Source organism: Ipomoea nil, unplaced genomic scaffold (genome assembly GCF_001879475.1).
Source record: "Ipomoea nil cultivar Tokyo-kokei standard unplaced genomic scaffold, Asagao_1.1 scaffold0482, whole genome shotgun sequence".
Lineage (NCBI taxonomy): Eukaryota > Viridiplantae > Streptophyta > Magnoliopsida > Solanales > Convolvulaceae > Ipomoea > Ipomoea nil.
Genome location: NW_017616910.1, coordinates 3,755,940 through 3,773,209, shown reverse-complemented (window position 1 = coordinate 3,773,209; position 17,270 = coordinate 3,755,940). Strand labels below are relative to the sequence as shown.

Sequence of the window (17,270 nt, the reverse complement as noted above, 5' to 3'; positions counted from 1 at the left end):
TAAGGAACTTGATTGTGTATTGATGCAAAATGGGAAAGTGATAGCGTATGCATCGCGTCAGTTGAAGACACATGAGGTCAACTACCCTACCAACGGCTTAGAACTAGCTGCAGTGGTTTTTGCCCTAAAGATTTGGAGACATTATTTATAGGGGGTGAAATGCAAAATTTACACTAATCATAAAAGCTTAAAGTACACCTTCACCCAGAAAGAGTTGAACATGAGACAACGACGGTGACTAGAGTTGATTAAGGACTACGACTTGGAGATCCAGTATCATGAGGGGAAAGCAAATGTGGTAGCTGATGCTTTGAGTAGGAAGTCTAGTCACTCCTTGGGAGGTATTTGGGTTGTGCTAAATGAGTTGTGTAGGGAGTTTCAGCGGTTAAATTTGGAAATACGAAATAGTGGTGAAGTTAACCGAGAAGTGGCATTGTACACCTTAAGGATCACACCGAGCATCTTTGATGAGATAAGAGAAAATCAATCGGGGGATGTCAAGTTGGAAAGAATTAAGGCCAAGATGGTCGATGGGAAATGTGGGCCTTTCGAGGTAGATTCAGACGGGAGCATTAGGCACAAGGGACGTTGGTGCGTACCCATGAAATGCGAGGGGATTAAGATGCAAATCATGGAAGAGGGGCATTGTACCCCCTATTCAGTACACCCCGGTGGGGGCAAGTTGTATGGAGATCTTAAGAAGCATTTCTGGTGGCCAAAGATGAAGAGAGAGATAGCCGAGTTCGTGCAGCGATGTTTAAATTGTCAAAAAGTTAAAGCCGAACGGAACAGACCTAAAGGTTTAGTGCAATCCCTAGACATACCAGAAAAGAAGTGGGACTCTATCTCCATGGACTTCGTGTAACACCCCCAAAAACAAGGCCCAATTGAAGCCCTAACACATGCAGATTAACAACAAAACTAGCACAACGGAAGATAAACGGAAACTGGATAAAAGAAATCCAAAAAGGGGTGTTATGCCAGGTATACCACACTAGGTAACGCTAAGGCAACAATCTGCAAGTGTATAATACTATCCCAATACATCCGTCTAAAACAGTCGAAAAACATTGGCGCACAGGCCACAAAAACCACAGTCTAAAGGTGAAGGTACTAAGCTACCAGGCTCTAGACTTCGCGCTCGTCTAAACATCACCTGAAAGATACAAAGATAAACATTGGGACGACGCCCGGTCAGCGATAATGCTGGTAACCCACCAATACCGTTAAGTATCATACATAGGTAGATATAAGATATAAAAACCATTTTCGAAACGGAATACATAAGTATATAAGTTAAAAACCAAGATCAAAAGACAACACAAGACTCATCACTCACAAGGATAACACCGGGAACACATCCCAAACCACGAAGGTTAACCATACACAAGGATAAAGACTCACCCAACGGCAACACATGCCAAAACACCACAAGTCTCCGTGACTACACACGTCACGAGAGAAGATCACACAATGCCGGCTTTACAAGCCCTTGCAACATCACCCATCGCGAGTTGGTATGCCTTCCTTATGCCCTGTTCCAACCTTATGGCTACCCCCAACCTTGTACCTTCAAGCCAACCATTACCTCCAGGATCCCCTGTACAGCTAAGTCCAACCTTATTCCGCCGGGACCGTCGTCCCCCACCTATAACCACCAATGAACCACCACCAATCACGGCAACACATGCCCGGATAACACATGTTATCCCCCAATCACGTGGACCCATCATTCAGGCCACAACTCCATAATCACGTCACGGCCACCACGAGGACCGCTGCAATACCTTGGTGACTAGTGTCCCATACCACTAATCATGCAATCCAGGTAAAGCCACACACACCACAAGTCACACGAGTCAAACAACGGATTACAACGAAGGTATGACACACACTCAATCAAGGAACGGGTCACAACCCAATCAACAACAACGATGAATAACACAAGTTATCATCAACCAGACGGAAGGTACAAACCACACACACGCTAGTATTAAGACAACGAACTAGCATGCTTACCAACGGGGAAACTCAAGATAGTTCCGAGGAACACACAAGACACCTCTTGGTTCAACGAAACACAATGTTGAACACTTAGCACAAATCAAGACACCAAAGTCCTACATGGATACCTACCATATAGTTCTAGACCTACGAAACATCATGAAGACACTCAAATAGTTCCACAAAAAAACATCGGGAAGCCAAATGATCAAATACCGAGACAAACGAATCACGGAGAACAAATCCCATCACAACACCAACCATGTACCCGCGGGTAGACCCACGGGTAGTGCCCCACCCGTGGTTCCGCCCGCGGGAACATATTCCCACAGGCTATGTACCCGCGGGTGGTGCCCCGCCCGCCGTTCCACCCGCGGGAACACTCCTGTTCCACAACAAATCCCTTCGGGGATTTTCTTCTCCAAACACAAATTCAAGTCCAAAACATGCCAAATCTCACCCAATATAACAAAATGACTTGAACCATGGAAAATGCCAAGAAATGGCACAAAGGAACCCTAAACACAAGCTCTAGATATGCAATATCACAAGATAAATGCATAAACCCTCACATTTCATAGCAAAGAACAAGTAGAATCCAAGAAATCACATATAGGTAAGCAAAATAGGTTTTGTAGAGCATGGGTTACCTCTTGAAGACCAAAAGACTTCTCTTTACACCACAACAAGCTCTCCACTAGGCTCACTTCTCAAACCCACTTCAAGATCAAACCAAAAGATCATAAAGATCATACCTTTAAGAAAAAGACAACTAAGATGGAACCAAAAAGACAAGACAAGCTTAGATCTTACCCTCCTAGATGCCCAAATAGGTGAAAGGTTGAATCTTGGAAGCAAAACTTGGAATCTTGACAAGGGTCTCAACTTGGCTTGGAGAATAAGCTACACTTCTTTTCTAGAGAGAAGGTAGAGATATTTTCTAGGATTATAAGGAATGAAATGAAGAAGTCTTCTAGGTTTAGGTTTGAATACTAACTCTTGATGAAAAGACAAGGTTACCTTTACTAACTCTTAGAAAGTGTAAGGAACAAGGGAACTCCCTTCAAAGCACAAGGTACAACACAACTTAAAGATTGACTAGTCAAATACTAGTCTTTGAGTATTAAAAATCAGGATTTTAGGAATCAATTCCTCAAAAGAATTAGAATTAATTACTCAATTAATTCATGGATTGGAGTGTGGATTTTTGGGGTGTCACACTTCGTGGGAGGTTTACCTTTGACAAAGACTGGGAAGGATAAGATATGGGTAATTGTGGATCGGCTAACCAAAACAGCTCGATTTATACCCATGAAAGAGACGTGGACGATGGAACAATTGGCCAGAGCATACGTTGAGAAAGTGGTTAAGTACCATGGGATACCCCGAGACATAGTATCTGACAGGGACTCCCGTTTCTTATCCCAGTTTTGGAGGACATTGCAAGCTACTTTGGGTACTAAGCTTAAGTTGAGTACAGCCTTCCATCCAGAGACCGACGGGCAGACTGAGAGGACTATACAGACTCTGGAAGACATGCTTAGAGCTTGCATGATGGGTTTTCAGGGTTCGTGGGACGAACACCTGGACTTAATCGAGTTTTCCTATAACAACACTCACCATTCGAGCATCAAAATGGCACCGTATGAAGCTCTATATGGACCGAAGTGTAAGAGTCCTTTGTGTTAGGAAGACGCGGTCGAAGGAGTAGTGCTTGGACTCCAGTACTAACAGGAAACTAGGGAGAAGGTTAAGTTGATACGAGAAATATTGAAAGCGGCCCAAGATAAACAGAAGTCGTATGCTGATCAAGGGAGAAGGCCAGTCGAGTTCTAAGTGGGCGATAATGTAACACCCGCGATTTTACCAAAAATTTAAAACTTAAATGCAAGAGATAAACAATCTAATCATCCATAATAATTAAGCGGAAGCAAGTCTATACGGGGGCATTATGCCACATCTTACATACAAAAGATGCACATGCGGAAATACTAAACCATTCAACAGAGTATAAAGAGTCAAGGCGCACATGCCGCTCAAAAGGCTCACATGCCGCTCAAAAGGCTCACATGCCAACAACAAAATGTCTGGACAAGGTGACTAGGCTATCTATCGCTCCAAGTCTAACGCTCTCGGACATCTACTCAAAACCTGTAGAACAAGGAAAACAAAACATGGGGATGACACCCAGTCAGCGAATATTGCTGGTAACCCATCAATACGCGTTAAATAGAATATATAGATAAGTATAAGTCAAAACCATTTTTCAAAACGGAATACAATATTTATCATTTCAAAAGCCAAGAGACAAGTCAACTTCAAGGACTCATTCACACTCTCAAAAGGAAAAGGAAATCAACATCCTTATGACATTAACAAGACAAGAATCATGGAAGACAATACAACTCGAGATGCACTCCACTGATCACAAAGTAGAATACATCAAGGCATGCTCATTAGCAAAGAACACACACACACATTGGAAACTACATGCCACAGTGACAACTACATGTCACAAGTATCATAGTTCCACCCTTATACCCTGTTCCAACTTTATGGCTACCCCCGACCTTATTTCAGTTCCAACCATTACCTCCTAGTGCCACCCTGTACTTCTGAGTCCAACCTTATGCCTCCGAGAACCGTCGTCCCCCCTCTAACATCTCCTATTTACCGGCCAAACTCTCAGTACACGAGGGTACCATTAATTTCAATCACACAACCTCCAACATATGAGCCTTTGCTCAAGTAACAGACCACCAATTTCAATCATAATCACACAAGTCATCATCATTACCAAGAAGATTAAGGTTCAACAATAACCTTAATCAAGCATCAATCAAAGGGTACAACGATTACATACGTTCACATCATAGGAATCAATTAATGGATCTCAACAAAGATATGAACTCATACTCAACAATGAAGGAACACAATCCGACAACAAACGATGGTCAACACAAGTTGCCAATCTCAATAGGAAAGAACAAACCGCACACACTAGCATTTCAACATCAAACTAGCATGCTTATCAAACGGGTAAACCAAAAGTAGTTCCAAAGAACATCCAAGACTCACATTAGCCCAACGAATCACAAAGTTGGACCCTTAGCACGATTCAAGACACCAAATCTTACATGGATTCCCAACATACCATTCTAGACATACGAAACATCAAGAAGACTCACAAATAGCCCAATAAAATAACATCGAGAGGTCAAAACATCAATACCGAGTCAAAAGAATCACGGGGAACAAATCCCCGCCACAATCCATAACGTTCCCCGTGGGTGGGGCCACAGGTGAACCTCCACCCGGGGGTACACCAACCCACGAGAACCTGTTCCCCGCGAGTGGGGCGGCGGGTAGGGCCCTCCCCGCGGGTACACCCTGTACACCAACATTATCCCTTCGGGGATTTTAAACAACAAGTCCTAATTCAAGTCCAGAACACCCAAAATCTCACACAAAACAACAATATGACTTGAACCCAAGAAATAGCCAAGAAATGGCATTCAAGAACCCTAAGAACCAGCTCAAAACATGCATCACCACAAGAAAATGCATCAAATCTCACATTTCAACACAAGAATTCAAGTATAAGCCAAGAAATCATCATATAAGTAAGAAAATAGGTTTTGTAAGGCATGGGTTACCTTTGTAGCCTAAAACTTCTCTTTCTCACCCTTAGAAAGCCTCTCCTAAAGCTCTTCTTCCACACCAACTTCATAAACAAACCAAAAGACAATAAAGATTTTATTTTTAGAAAAAGACATCTAGAAGGAGGTTAAAAACACCAAAAGAGCAAGGATCTTACCCTCCCCTATGCTCAAGATGAGGAAAGTAGGAATCTTGGAAGACAACTTGCAAGATTTAGGATGCCCAAATTCTAGCTTGGAGAAGAAGCTACACCTTTCTAGAGAAAAGTTAGAGATTTTGTGTTTAGATTGTAGGTGAATGAAATGAAGGGTTGTGACTAGGTTAGCTTTAACCACAAACTTTAGGTAGAAAGACATCTCTACCCTTACTAAAGTTGGAAGAATAAGGGAACAAGGGCACAACCCAAGAAGCATAAGGTACAACCCTTTGACTTTAAGTGACTAGTCAAATTCTAGTCCCTCAACTATTGAATTCAAGATTTTTAGGAATAAATTAACAAGGAAACTAGGATTAATTCTCTAATTAATCCTTAATTAGAGTTTGGATTTACGGGCTGTCACATCCTCTCCCCCTAACAAGAAGCTTCGTCCCCGAAGCTTGGGCACGACGAGTTCAAACAAAACGGGTAACACGAATCAACCATGTGACAAAAGGGAAAAACAAGAATACCATTTAAGCAACACATCATTGTTCCAAAAGGTGTAAAGTTTGTAAACGTCAAGGAATTGCAAGGTTTTCAAAAAGTCTAAAAAGGAGTTTCTTGAGCACCTGAGGTGAACAACTCCGGGTAACGCTCTCTCATAGCCGACTCCAACTCCCAGGTTACTTCTTCTACACCATGATGTGACCACCAAACTTTTACCATCTTTACCGACTTCCTGCGAGTCTCCCTGGTTTTGAAATCCAAAATCCGAAGCAGTCTTTCTTCGTAAGACATGGTACCATCAAGCGGAACCACCTCCAGCAGAATTACATGCGTCGGATCATGCACATACTTCTTAAGTTGGGACACATGAAAGACATTGTGCACCCGTTCCAACTCCATTAGTAACACTAGACGATATGCCAAACTCCCTATCCTTTCAAGAATCTCATAAGGCCCAATGAACCGAGGGCTTAAATTGCCTTTCTTCCCGAATCTCATAACTCCCCGGGTGGGAGAAACCTTCAACCACACCTTGTCTCCAACAGCGAACTCCACCTGATTCCTGCCTAAATCGGCATACGACTTCTGGCGATCCTGTGCCATTTTTATCCTCCCTTGAATGTGTTTGATTTTCTCCACCGTGTCATGCAAGTACTGTGGACCTAACATCACTAGGTTGACCAAGTTTTCCCAACATAACGGGCTACAACACTTTTGACCATAAAGTGCCTCGTACGGTGCCATTCGTATACTAGAATGGTAGCTATTATTATAAGAAAATTCTATTAGGTCCAGGTGTTCTTCCCACGAACCTTGAAAGTCCAACATACACGCCTTTAGCATATCTTCAATTGTTTGAATTGTCCATTCGGTTTGTCCGTCTGTGGCAGGGTGAAAAACTGTACTAGGATTCAATTTTTTCCTCATAGCCGCTAGCAAAGACTTCCAAAATTGGGATAGGAACCTCGGATCTCGGTCGAAGACAATGTCCCGGGTACACCATGGTACTTCACTACTTGGTTTACATAAGCTCGGGCTAACTAAGTCATCGTCCACGTTTCCTTCATCGCAATGAGTCGAGCCGTCTTGGTTAGCCGATCCACCACTACCCAAATCTTGTCCTTGCCGGTGCGGGTCACCGATAAATCTCCCACAAAATCCATGGAAATAGAATCCCACTTCCCTTGTGGTACTTCCAACGGCTGCACCAAATCTTTGGTTCTACAACGCTCAACTTTGACCTTTTGACAATTTAAACACCGACTCACGAATTCCGCTATTTCCTTCTTCATGTTGGGCCACCAAAAGAGATTTTTCACGTCTTTGTATAGCTTGTCACCCCCGGGGTGTATCGAATAAGGTGTGTTATGACCCTCCTCAAGAATTTGGCGCTTCAACTAGTCACACGACGCAGGTATGCATAAACGACCCTTGTATCTCAACCCTCCGTCGGTAGATAAATCAAAAGATCCTTTCTTTCCCTTATCCAGCTCACTCCTTATCTTCATCAGGCCGGTGTCTTTCAACTGTTCTCCCTTAATCTCCTCCAAGAGGGTAGGCACAATCCTCAGGTTGAATAGATGGATTTCCGCCTCCACTTTGCCTTGCTCCACTACCTTCAAGTTCATTCTTTGAAGTTCCTTACAAAGTTCGTCAGCCACCACCCAAATCGAATTGATAGCGTGCTTGGATTTCCTGTTTAGAGCATCGGCCACCATGTTTGCTTTCCCTTCGTGGTACTGGATGTCCAACTCATAATCCTTAATGAGCTCTAACCAACGTCTTTGACGCATGTTCAAGTCCTTTTGCGTGAAAATGTACTTGAGGCTTTTGTGGTCCGTGAAGATTTTACAGCGCACTCCGTATAAGTAGTGTCTCCAGATTTTCAAGGCAAAGACTACAGCTGTCAACTCTAGATCCTGAGTTGGGTAATTCTCTTCATGCACCTTGAGCTGTCTAGAAGCATAGGCAATCACCCTTCCATTCTTTATTAGAACACAACCCATCCCTTTCTTGGACGCATCGCTGTACACTTCAAATCCCTTTGTCCCCGATGGCAAGATTAACACGGGCACGGTAGTAAGCTTATCTTTTAACTCCCGGAATGCTGAATCACAATCTTGGTTCCATTGAAAAGGCACGTCCTTCTTTAACAACTTGGCTAGAGGTTGAGCCACCTTGGCAAAATCCAACACGAATCTGCGGTAGTATCCCGCTAACCCAAGGAAACTCGTCACTTCTGCTACCTTCGTTGGCACGGCCCAATCTTTGACTGCTCGAATTTTTTCCGGATCCACCGAAATACCTTTGCTGTCAATCACGTGCCCTAGGAACGCTACACTGTCCTTCCAGAATTCGCATTTAGAGAGTTTGGCGTACAACTATTTTTCCCTCAAAGTCTGAAGTACCGTTCGAAGATGCCTTTCATGTTCCTCTTTATTCCGGGAGTAGACGAGAATGTCATCGATGAACACAATCACAAAATCATCAAGATGTGGCTTGAATACTCGGTTCATCAAATCCATGAACACCGCTGGTGCATTGGTCAAACCGAACGGCATCACCGTGAACTCATAATGTCCATAGCGAGTCCTGAAAGCGGTCTTAGGTACGTCTTTACCAGCCACCTTCAGTTGATGATAGCCCGATCTCAAATCAATCTTAGAAAATACGCCAGCACCTCCGAGTTGGTCAAACAGGTCATCGATCCTCGGTAGTAGGTACTTATTCTTGACAGTTACTTGGCTGAGCTCGCGATAAATCGATAATCTATACACAACCTCATGCTCCCATCCTTCTTCTTAACGACGAGCACTGGCGCTCCTCATGGCGATGTACTTGGTCGGATATAACCCTTGTCCAGCAAATCCTGCAACTGAACTTTCAACTCGTGCATCTCCTTGGGCGCTAAACGGTAAGGGGCCTTCGATATTGGTGCCGTTCCAGGCACAAGGTTTACCGAGAACTCCACCTCTCTAGGGGGAGGCATGCTTGGAATTTCCTCGGGAAAAACGTCAAGGAACTCACGCACCACATGTATGGATTGAGCTGTGTCTCCTTTTGCCTTCAAATTCTCGACGGAACACAGAAAGACTTCGTGACCTTTCTCGACGTACTTCTCCATCCTTAACATTGACACTATCTTGACTCCAGACTCCCCTTCTGTCCCTCGATATGACACCCTCTTTCCACTTGGCCCTCTTAGTACGACCTTCTGTTCACCACAAAGAATCTGAGCTTTGAACTGTCCCAGCCAATCCATACCTAAGACTACATCCACTCCATCCAACACAAACTGGATCAGATTGCTAAGGAACTCTTCCCTGCTGATAACTATCTTGACATTCTCGAAAAGACGGCCACAAGAATTGATTTCCCTGGAGGCCACCTTCACACTCAGCTTCACCTCAACGCCATCGGTCAAATCCAACTTCTTCACGAGCTCCGAGGATACGAACGAGTTAGATGCACCGGAGTCCCGGTCACAACGTCGCCATCTCCAGCCCGAGCTTCACTTAAAGCGAGGATCTTCTCTTGAGACGACTCTCCTGTTGAGCTCTGGATTCCCAAGCTTCCAAACGGTCTTTGTCCGCGAGGCGGCAGTACTGTAGCATCACTGGGGCTTGCCCGAGTGGACGCACCACTCCTGATCTATCGCTCGACGACACTGGGGATGTTGTGAACTCCTGATACTCTAGGTTTCTTAACCACGTCACTAGCATCGTCGAACGTCACAGCACGATGGCGAGGCGGAGCCATGGTGATACTTCTACAACAACAACACGGTTACGGTAGGCACAAATAAAAAGCGCACCCTTACCTGGCACTAACTACAAGAAAGCTAAAGCTAAACTGAAACAACAAAGCGAACAGAGCAAACGGAAAACAACACACAGCTCACCACGCATCCTAGAAGTCCTAAGTCCTAAACACTTAGATACTTAAAGGTCATCTTATGGTCTCGAACCACACTTAACTTCTTAAAGTTTAGACTCTAACATCCTAGGCTCAAACCTAGGCTCTGATACCAACTGTAACACCCCCGATTTTACCAAAATTTTAAAACTTAAATGCAAGAGATAAACAATCTAATCATCCAAAATCATTAAGCGGAAGCAAGTCTATATGGGGGCATTATGCCACATCTTACATACTAAAGATGCACAGGCGGAAAAACTAAACTATTCAACATAGTATAAAGAGTCAAGGCGCACAGGCTACTCAAAAGGCTCACAGGCCAACAACAAAACGTTTAGACAAGGTGATTAGGCTATCTATCGCTCCAAGTGTAGCGCTCTCAGACATCTACTCAAAACCTGTAGAACAAGGAAAACATAACATGGGGATGACACCCGGTCAACAAATATTGCTGGTAACCCATCAATACGCGTTAAATAGCATATATAAATAAGTATAAGTCAAAAACATTTTTCGAAACGGAATATAGTATATATCATTTCAAAAGCCAAGAGAGAAGTCAACTTCAAGGACTCATTCACACTCTCAAAAGGAAAAGGAAATCAACATCCTTATGACATTAACAAGACAAGAATCATGGAAGATAATACAACTCGAGATGCACTCTACATATCACAAAGTAGAATACATCAAGACATGCTCATTAGCAAAGAACACACATTCACACATTGGCAACTACATGCCACCGTGACAACTACATGTCACAAGTATCATAGTTCCAACCTTATGCCCTGTTCCAACCTTATGGCTACCCCTGACCTTATTTCAGTTCCAACCATTACCTCCTAGTGCCACCCTTTACTTCTGAGTCCAACCTTATGCCATCGAAGACCGTCGTCCCCCCTCCAATATCTCCTATTCACCGCAGAACTCTCAGTACACGAGGGTACCATTAATTTCAATCATACAACCTCCAACATATGAGCCTTTGCTCAAGTAACACACCACCAATTTCAATCATAATCACAAAAGTCATCATCATTACCAAGAAGACTAAGGTTCAACAATAACCTTAATCAAGCATCAATCAAAGGGTACAACAATTACATACGTTCACATCATATGAATCAATCAATGGATCACAACAAAGATATGAAACCATACTCAACAACGAAGGATCACAATCCGACACCAAACGATGTTTAACACAAGTTGCTAATCTCAATTGGAAAGTACAAACCGCACACACTAGCATTTCAACATCAAACTAGCATGCTTATCAAATGGGTAAACCAAAAGTAGTTCCAAAGAACATCCAAGACTCACATTAGACCAACGAATCACAATTTAGACCCTTAGCACGATTCAAGACACCAAATCCAACATGGATTCCTAACATACCATTCTAGACATATGAAACATCAAGAAGACTCACAAATAGCCCAATAAAACAACATCGAGAGGTCAAAACATCAATACCGAGTCAAAAGAATCACGGGGAACAAATCCCCGCCACAATCCACAACGTTCCCCGCAGGTGGGGCCTCAGGTGGACCTCCACCCGCGGCTACACCAACCCACGAGAACCTTTTCCCCGCGGGTGGGGCGGCGGGTAGGGCCCTACCCGCCGTTCCGCCCGCGGGTACACCCTGTACACCAACATTATCCCTTCGGGGATTTTCAACAACAAGTCCAGAACACCCAAAATCTCACACAAAACAACAATATGACTTGAACCCAAGAATTTGCCAAGCATTGGCATTCAAGAACCCTAAGAACAAGCTCTAAACGTGCATCACCACAAGACAATGCATCAAATCTCACATTTCAACACAAGAATTCACAATTAGATGCCAAAAAATCATCATATAAGTAAGAAAATAGGTTTTGTAAAGCATGGGTTACCTTTGTAGCCTAAAACTTCTCTTTCTCACCCTTAGAAAGTCTCTCATAAAGCTCTTCTGCGACACCAACTTCATAAACAAACCAAAAGACAACAAAGATTCTATTTTTAGAAAAAGACATCTAGAAGGAGGTTAAAAACACCAAAAGAGCAAGGATCTTACCCTCCACTATGCTCAAGATGAGGAAAGTAGGAATCTTGGAAGACAACTTGCAAGATTTAGGATGCCCAAATTCTAGCTTGGAGAAGAAGCTACACCTTTCTAGAGAAAAGTTAGAGATTTTGTGTTTAGATTATAGGTGAATGAAATGAAGGGTTGTGGCTAGGTTAGCATGAACCACAAACTTTAGGTAGAAAGACATCTCTACCCTTACTAAAGTTGGAAGAATAAGGGAACAAGGGCACAACCCAAGAAGCATAAGGTACAACCCTTTGACTTTAAGTGACTAGTCAAGTTCTAGTCCCTCAACTATTGAAATTCAGGATTTTTAGGAATAAATTAACAAGGAAACTAGGATTAATTCTCTAATTAATCCTTAATTAGAGTTTGGATTTACGGGGTGTCACAAATAAGGTAACCCCGAATTTATGAACCAATAGTTGAGTTGCGCTAAGTATTCGAAGCTTTGATCATGCGTGAATTGTAGGTGTTATTAAAGGTGTCTCCCACTAAGGGAGTGATGAGATTTGGAAAAAAGGGAAAGTTAAGCCCTCGATTCATAGGGTCATATGACATAGTCGAGAAGATTGGGACGTTAGCTTACCCGTTTAGCTCTACCCATGGAGTTGGAAAAGGTACAATGTTACACCTTAACATTAGATTTAATCCTATGGGTTTGTTCTTAGATGTGTTTTCACTACTACAGAAAACGGTTTTAACGTCGGTTAAAATACCCCATTTAACGTCGGTTATCTTTCGACGTCGACTTTAGAGACGTCGTAAGTAAATGATACGACGTCGGTTAAACAACCGACGTCGTATGTAACATACGGCGTCGGGTTTTAGGGTAAATCCGACGCCGTATATTATTTATATTTTAAAAAAAATAATAATTAACATATGGCGTCGGTTATTACTTAAAAACCGACGCCGTATATATTTATTTTTTTTTTAAGAAAAAAATAATTAACATACGGCTTCGGAGTTTAGGTAAAAGCCGACGCTGTATATATTTATTTTTTTTTAAGAAAAAAATAATTAACATATGGCTTCGGAGTTTAGGTAAAAGTCGACACCGTATATATTTATTTTTTTTAAGAAAAAAAAATAATTAACATACAGCTTCGGAGTTTAGGTAAAAGCCGACGCCGTATATATTTATTTTTTTTTAAGAAAAAAAATAATTAACATACGGCTTCGGAGTTTAGGTAAAAGCCGACGCTGTATATATTTATTTTTTTTAAAAAAATAACATACGACGTCGGCTTTATCCTAAAAGCCGACGTCGTATGTTATTATATTTTTTTTTATTATATTCGTTTTATGGTTTCTACCCAACCTGTATCAATTTTCAAATCCTGCGCAGCTAGCAATTTAACATTCAACATCAACTAATTTATTAAACTAATTCAAACTATTAAACATGAAACTAATATAAAGAACATAATTCATTAAGCTAATTCAAGCTACTAATTAAACATAAAACTAATATAAGTACCACAATTCAACAAAACTACTAAACATTACTCCAATAAACATAAACTAATTTTATACGTAAAGTATCAAACTATTAAACATGAAACTAATATAAAGAACACAATTCATTAAACTAATTCAAGCTACTAAACATAAAACTAATATAAGTATCACAATTCAACAAAACTACTAAACATTAAGCCAATAAACATAAACTAATTTTAAATGTAAAGTATCAACTAAGAAGCATTTTATTAAGTCATTCATCAATAAGAAACTTAGACCATTTGTCTCTAACTTCATCAATCTCTTTTTTGTTGTAGGGCAATCTTCCTTGTCTTTCCAAAGCCTACAAAGTTCAAAAGAAATAAAATTAATAAATAAGCAAGTATTTTTAAACATTTGAAGCAAAAAGATATATTATGAAATTACTTGCCTTATCCATTCCTTTGCTTAGGTTGTTGGAAACAATTTCCAACATGAACTTCATCACATAATAACCACATTCGGTGGTTCCCTTTTGTATAGCACACTACATTGAATTACATTCAAATTAAAATAAATTAATAAAAAAAAACAATAAGTTTGGATGTTTTACAATGTGAATGAAGTACTTACCGAACATATAGTCCATTTTGGTGAACGATTTTGTATCTTTCCACTCATCATGTTTGTTGCAGTCATACACCTATTAATATAAGACATAGAATATATATAAATACTTGGCATCACTAGTTTAATGATAACTACTAATTAATTATATAAATTTACATACGTTTCCATTATATGTTTAATGTCTTCACGCGGCCCATGACCAAGTGAATCAAACCAAAAAATTTCATTTAGTCGAGGACAAATAGCCATCAACATCCAATGCTCACTACAAATAAATAATTTATTAGTTTTAAGTGAATATAATATATAATAAAAATATATTATATATAAGTACTTTTATTTAAAACGTAATTAATACTTACTTGAGAACATATGGGGCTAAGTATACCACTTTCTTCCCAGACTGCATGGTGGAATTTATATACGATTTCCTGTCTTCCATATTATTCATTTGTGGTTGAATCCAATATGGATCTAGGAAGCCATACATGTCTTTTGATGCCAACTCAAAATCAATATAAACACCCCTATTCACAAACACAACCAATTATATATAGATTACCAACTATATAAATATAAAACTATTATGAATAAATAATACTAAAGAACTTGTTACTTCATAAAGAACTGAACTAGAGAAACATCGATGGTCTCCATGTGAAAAAGAAACAAAGTCTTATGATGGTATATCTCAACTTTTTAGGCAATATGCCTCTAACAGCCACCGGCAATAGTTGTTGCATTAAGACATGACAATCATGAGACTTCAACCCCACCAACTTCAAATCTTGCATATTAACAAGTCTACTAATATTTGATGAATACCATTGTGGTACCTTTACTCCACGTAAACACTCACAAAAACTTATTTTCTCCTTTCTTGATAAAGTATGAGCAGCCGGAGGCAAATATGTTCTCTTATCCCCGCAACGTGGAGCTAATGTAGGTCGTATACACATTTCAACCAAATCCAATCTAGCATTGAGTCCATCTTTAGTCTTACCTTTTATGTCTAAAAGAGTTCCAACAAGACTATCACATACATTTTTCTCCACATGCATCACATCAATACTATGTCTCACATCTAGTGTCTTCCAATATGGAAGATCAAATAATATAGATTTCTTTTTCCATGGACTCTTCTCATTTGTAGGTACCTTTTTTGACCTCTTACCTCTTTGAGATTGAAGCTTTTGAGTCTTACCAAAAGTAACATTGATGCATTCAACTCGTTCATAAACTTGATTCCCTGTTAATGGTTGTGGAGCATCTGTATAGTCTTGGACCCCATTGAATGCCTTTTTAAATTTTCTATAAGGGTGAAATTTATCAAGAAATCTCCGATGCCCCATGTATACAGTCTTTCTACCATGAACCAGTTGATGATAACAGGTATTATCTTCACATATGGGGCATGCCTTATGACCTTTGACACTATATCCAGACAAGTTTCCATAAGCTGGAAAGTCATTGATTATGCAAAAAAGCATTGCATGCAACTTAAAAGTCTCCTTCCGGTATGCGTCAAACACTAACACACCTTCATCCCATAATTGCTTCAAGTCATCAATCAAAGGCGCCAAAAAAATATCTATATCATTACCTGGTTGTTTTGGCCCAGAAATCATCAAGCTTAATAATATGTATTTGCGTTTCATACACAACCACGGGGACAGATTATAAATTATCAACATAACTGGCCACGAGCTATGCTTGCTACTTAGGTTCCCGTGGGGGTTAATACCATCAGTACAAAGTCCAAGTCTAAGATTTCTCGACTCGTGGCCAAATTCAGGATATGCATTATCAAATGTTATCCATTGAGAAGAATCAGCCGGGTGTCGAAGCTTGCCATCGGAAATTCTTTCATCTGCATGCCATGATAAGTTCTTCGCATCGCTTGGATTTGCAAACATGCGCTTAAATCTTGGAAGAATTGGGTGATACCACAAAACTTGAGCTGGTGGACTTTTCAAACGTACTTTACTACTCTCTCTTGTTTTATAACGAGATGCCCCGCATATTGGACATGCATGCAAGTCTTTGTAATCATTCCTAAACAATATGCAATCGTTAGGGCAAACATGTATCTTTTTGTATCCCATACCCATGGGACACAACATCTTTTTGGCATCATATGTACTCTTGGGAAGTTCATTACCATCTGGAAGCATATCATTGACTATTTTAAGTAACGCAGTAAAGCTCTTGTCGCTCCACCCATTCCCAGCTTTCAAGTTGAATAATTTTAATACAGCAGATAATCTAGTATATTTACTACACCCTGGCCATAAAGGTTGTTTTGAATCATTCAATAATTCATCCAACTCATTTGACCGATTGGTAAACTCTTCTCCAACATCGCGAAACATTTCATCCAACCGATCTTCAAACTCATCATCTTCATTGTCAACATACATGTTAGATGTTGTAGCCACATCGCTTTCACCGTGCCAAATCCATTGTGTATAATATGGATTAATCCCATTAACGATTAGATCATCATATATGTCATCTTCACCTAACCTTTTCTGATTACAACACTTCGTACAAGGACAGAAGAACCTCTTATTACTATTCGGAAGGTTATTATTTGCAAACTGTAAAAAATTTCTAACTCCATCCTCATATTCCTGACTAAGTCGATTAGCTTTCATCCAACTTTTATCCATCACAAGCCAATCTAAAATAATAATAACCTAGTTAAACATTTGTTAACAACATTTTAACAAATTTATATAATTATAACTACTACAACAAATACACTATATTCATTTCGGCCAATTAAATAATTAAGCTAATATTACATTTTGATTTAAAATATTACATTTTTTTCATAAGTATCATAATTTCTTTCATTAGTAAGAATTAAACAATTTATTCATTAT

The 17,270-nt window shown here is 40.4% G+C and overlaps 1 long non-coding RNA gene across 1 annotated transcript; it reads right to left on the bottom strand.

Annotated features, from left to right (window-relative positions):
• Positions 1 to 208: 208 nt before the first annotated feature.
• Positions 209 to 16,961, bottom strand: LOC109173601. Its single transcript, XR_002052928.1, has 3 exons — positions 16,948 to 16,961; positions 16,370 to 16,371; positions 209 to 330 (listed from the first exon to the last, which is right to left on the bottom strand). It is a non-coding gene; the product is annotated as an uncharacterized LOC109173601 (long non-coding RNA).
• Between the last annotated feature and the right edge of the window lie 309 nt (positions 16,962 to 17,270).